Source organism: Triticum aestivum, chromosome 3B, assembly GCF_018294505.1.
Source record: "Triticum aestivum cultivar Chinese Spring chromosome 3B, IWGSC CS RefSeq v2.1, whole genome shotgun sequence".
In the NCBI taxonomy this organism is placed as follows: domain Eukaryota; kingdom Viridiplantae; phylum Streptophyta; class Magnoliopsida; order Poales; family Poaceae; genus Triticum; species Triticum aestivum.
In genome coordinates, this window is record NC_057801.1 from 300,335,877 (window position 1) to 300,340,915 (window position 5,039).

Below are 5,039 nucleotides of genomic sequence, written 5' to 3' on the forward strand. Positions count from 1 at the left end.
CTTCCACTACGAACGCGTTCCGCCCCGGATGCACGCTTCAAGGTATAACCCCGAGACGACGACCGCGATGAGATGCCCTTGCATGTATGAGATGCACCCTATGTTTGCACCGTGCCCGTTTGCTTCATGCACGTTCCTCCTCGTTCGTCGTGCCGATGAACCGTGGGAACCCGGTAACCGGGATCACCCCACCATCTCTAGCATGTTCCGCACATCCGCACGCCTCCTTTTGCACCGGTATCTCCATGAGTTACCGGGACCGGAATGTTGCCGTGGCACCATTTTTGTTTCGCCGCCGTGGCACCCTTTTTGTTCCGCCATGGTGACTAATGCTTCATAACATGCTTATGTTAACGTTTTTATAGAAATTGCATAAAACCTGTATATGTCATCCGCATCATGATAACAACATTTAAAATGTTTAAACTTGTTGTTGCATTAAATTGCTAAATGCATATGGGGATTTACCGGATTTGTTGTTTTTATATCCGGCCCCATTTAAATTGTTTAGACGGTATAGTTTATGTTATGCTTCACCTCTTGCCATGTTTAACAACAGTTAATATTGTTGGGTAGCTTAAACGAGAGATAACTAAATAATTGATGTGGTGTTCCGTCAACATGCACCTCGTTGCATATTGAACTCCACTTAACTTGTAGTATTGTTTGTTGCACTTTGCCATGCCATGCCTCATTAAACCAGACATGCATCATACTTGTTTGTGCATCATGACTTGTTTATGCTTGTTTGTTTACTATGTTGTTTGTTTCTTTCCGAGTTGATTCTCTCGTTAGCTTCGGTTTCGTTCCGGAGTTGTGAGGATTCGTTCGTCTACGACCGATTGTCTTCTTCTTGGACTCGTTCTTCTTCCTTGCGGGATCTCAGGCGAGATGATCATACCCTCGAAATCACTACTATCTTTGCTATGCTAGTTTGCTCGCTCTTGCTATGCCAATGCTACGATGCCTACTGTTTGCTTGTCAGCCTCCCAAATTGCCATATCAAACCTCTAACCCACCATGTCCTAGCAAACCGTTGATTGGCTATGTTACCGTTTTGCTCAGCCCCTCTTATAGCGTTGTTAGTTGCAGGTGAAGATTGAAGTTTGTTCCTTGTTGGAACATGGAGATGTTGTTCCTTGTTGGAACATGTTTACTTGTTGGGATATCACAATATATCTTATTTAATTAATGCATCTATATACTTGGTAAAGGGTGGAAGGCTCGGCCTTATGCCTGGTGTTTTGTTCCACTCTTGCCGCCCTAGTTTCCGTCATATCGGTGTTATGTTCCCGGATTTTGCGTCCCTTACGCGGTTGGGCTATAATGGGAACCCCTTGACAGTTCGCCTTAAGTAAAGCTCTTCCAGCAATGCCCAACCTTGGTTTTACCATTTGCCACCTAGCCTTTTCTTTCCCTTGGGTTCTGCAGACTCAAGGGTCATCTTATTTAAACCCCCCGGGCCAGTGCTCCTCTGAGTGTTGGTCCGAACTGGGCAGCCTGCGGGGCCACCTCGGGGAAACTTGAGGGTTGGTTTTACTCGTAGCTTGACCTATCTGAGTGTGCCCTAAGAAAGAGATATGTGCAGCTCCTATCGGGATTTGTCGGCACATTCGGGCGGTGTTGCTGGTTTAGTTCTACCCTGTCGAAATGTCTTGTTGTACCGGGATACCGAGTCTGATCGGAACGTCTCGGGTGGAGGTCTATTCCTTCGTTGACCGTGAGAGCTTGTCATGGGCTAAGTTGGGACACCCCTGCAGGGATTTGAACTTTCGAAAGCCGTGCCCGCGGTTATGGGCAGATGGGAATTTGTTAACGTCCGGTTGTAGAAAACCCGAAGTTGACCTTAATTAAAATACATCAACCGTGTGTGTAACCGTGATGGTCTCTTTCCGGCGGAGTCCGGGAAGTGAACACGGTGTTGGAGTTATGCTTGACGTAGGTTGCTATAGGATCACTTCTTGATCATACTTTTATCGACCGTGCTTTGCCTTCTCTTCTCGCTCTCTTTTGTGAATGTAGCCACCATATACGCTAGTCGCTTGCTGCAGCTCCACCTCATTACTCCATCCTTCCTATAAGCTTAAATAGTCTTGATCTCGCGGGTCGAGATTGCTGAGTCCCCGTGGCTCACAGATACTTCCAAAACCAGTTTGCAGGTGCCTATGTTACCGAGGAGGTGACGCAACCAAGCTCAAGGAGGAGCTCGATGAAGATCTTGCCCTTTGTGTTGTTTCGTTCTAGTTGATCAGTAGTGGAGCCCAGTTGGGGTCGATCGGGGACCTTTGTCGCATTTGGGGTTCTTCTTTTATTTTGGTTCCGTAGTCGTACCTTGATTGTATCTGGATGATGTAATGCTTTATTCATGTAATTGTGTGAAGTGGCGATTGTAAGCCAACTATGTATCTCTTTCCCTTATGTATTACATGGGTTGTGTGAAGATTACCTCACTTGCGACATTGCTTTCAATGCGGTTATGCCTTTAAGTCGTGCTTCGACACGTGGGAGATATAGCCGCATCGAGGGCGTTACAAGTTGGTAATCAGAGCCTTCCCCGACCTTAGGAGCCCCATTGCTTGATCGTTTTTAGCGGCCGAGTTGTGTCTAGAAAAATGTTTTGAGTGATTTAGGAATTATATATCGGAGAGTTAGGAATTCTTTTTACTCCCCAGTCTCTTCATCGCTCTGGTAAGGCATCCTGACGTAGAGTTTTGACTCTTCTCTTCTCAAATTTCACTAAAAATTTTTAGGATCACGCGGGTATCTTGGAATCGTTCCGATGGTTTTATGATGACAACATTGTCTTGGTGCCTCCTGTCAGGGGTTTAGTGGAAGTGTCCCGGGGAGTTGAGCTCTGAGGTGTTGTCGTCATAATTTTATCGTTGCAGTTTTGGAATACCTGAGTTTAGTACGCCGACATCGAAAATCTCTTTTATGCAGTTGTTGGTGAGATAACCCCGATAACCCAGTACTGAGGTGAGTACGGGAGTATTGCCATGACTTGTATAACAGAAGCTTTTCGAAGGTTGAGGTAGATGATTTCCGAAGGTTTCTTGGTTATGTGTTGAAGGATGGATACAGCTGGATGTAGGATTTGTTAGTTTTGGGTGAGATATTATGCTTCCCCTGTATCCCCAACACCTGATTGCATAACCTGAAAATTTCGGGAGTTTCATAGGTGGGAATTCAAGTAGCTCTTAGGATATCTTTCCGACGGATGTATGATATGAAATTGGGGTTCGACGTCTAGTGGTCCGCCTATTCACGGTTGGTTTTACAGTGGTCTCGTTGTGTCTTAAAGAGTCCTTGGCTATGCCGACTCGGGGACACTTCGTATGTCATGTGCACTGCCTTGTACATGATGGTGCTGTACACTCGAGCCCGTGTAGGCCCCACCACGAAAACTTCGGACGAAATCTCTATCATATGTTTGTTCTGGCTTATTTTGCAAGCCAATCCTTTGTTTTGTTTTGAGTTGTGGTATTCGAGTTGCTTCGAAGTCAAATGTTGATTCCATACCTTTCTTAAATGGTGTTCTCATATTTCTATGGGAGTGCTAATCCTTTCGATCATCGAGATTGTCATGCCAATTCTTTCCAACCGGTGTGCTTCTTTTCAAGTGGATCCGATCATTTCAACATTCGCAAGATCACCTCTCAGTTTTTTCAACGGTGTTTGTTTCATCCGTCCCAAGTTGTTTTTGTTTTCCCGCCCTCCCACCCCTTTTTCTTCAAGGACTAAGATTTCTTCTTCAAGTATCCATTTTATTGATGGGAAGTTTCTCCATTCTTTTTTCCGTCAATGTTCTTACCCGGTGGTTCTCAAGAAGATGTTCTACTAGTTCGTCATTCCTCATTCCTTTCTCTTCTCCGGTGGATTCAAGTCAAGTTTTGTTGATCATACCTTTTTCCTCATTTCAATGTCTTCTCATACCGGTGCACCTCATTATCATTCTACTTCTCGCTATTTGTTATTCCGGAGTGCTCAAGATATCTCGAAGATTCGTGTTTCCACTCTGCATTCGTTCAAGCTCTTTCGAGTTTGGTATCTCATTCAAGTCATTTAATTCAACCGGTGCAACATCTCTTTTAAATCTTTTCAACGGTGTTCTTTTGAGTGGGCCCTAACCCACAGGTTTTTTCCCAGGATCTTACCTGACTCTTCTATTTTCCCAGAGCTATCCTAAATTCTTCTCCAAGTTTGACGTAAGAATGAGTTATCATCAGTCAAATGCTTTTCTCCAAGATCTTTCAAATTCTTTTCATAGTTGGCTCAACCTCTTCGCTTTTGATTCTTCCGGTGTGCCTCAATAATTCTTGGTGGTGTTTCTCGTTGTCATTCTCATCATTTGAAGACCGAAGAAGAGTTTCTCTTTAATCTTGCTCTATTCTCTTCAAGATTCATGGTGCTAGCTTGTTGCCATCCTCTCATAATTGTTTTCGATTGTGAGAATCTTTTTCACCCATCAGGAGATATTCAAGAGTCTTCTCAGTTTGTCATCCGGAGTCCATCAATTCAGGTTTATTCATTCTCAGCCGTCAGTTATCATTCTCCTATCTTGCCGGTGCATCTATCGAATATCCTCTAATCAGTTCTTGATCTCTTTGTTCTCATGTATCTAGTTTGTCTCAAGCACCTTCGTTCATTTGCTAATTCTTACCGGTGATGCACCCCTACTTCGATCATTTTCAATTCTTACGGTGGTTCTTTCAAGATCTCTCTTCCTTGTTCATCATATCAATTCATTTGTTGTTCCAATCCTACCGGTGGTTCATTGAAGACCTTCTCAAGTTTACGCTATATCTCTTTTAATGCTTTCTACGAGAATAAGTAGTATGCCAAATCCGTTGATTGTCGTCAATTTAATTGGTGAAGGATAAGCATAACATAATTCTTATTCTTGTTCATCCAAGTGATTAATTCTTTATTCCGGAGGCCTTAAAATTCTCGGTTCCATTTGTTTTATCTTCTCTTTTTCCCGGAGTTCCAAGCTCTAATTATCACGGAGATCCATCTAAATCATTGCAAGGATTCACCTT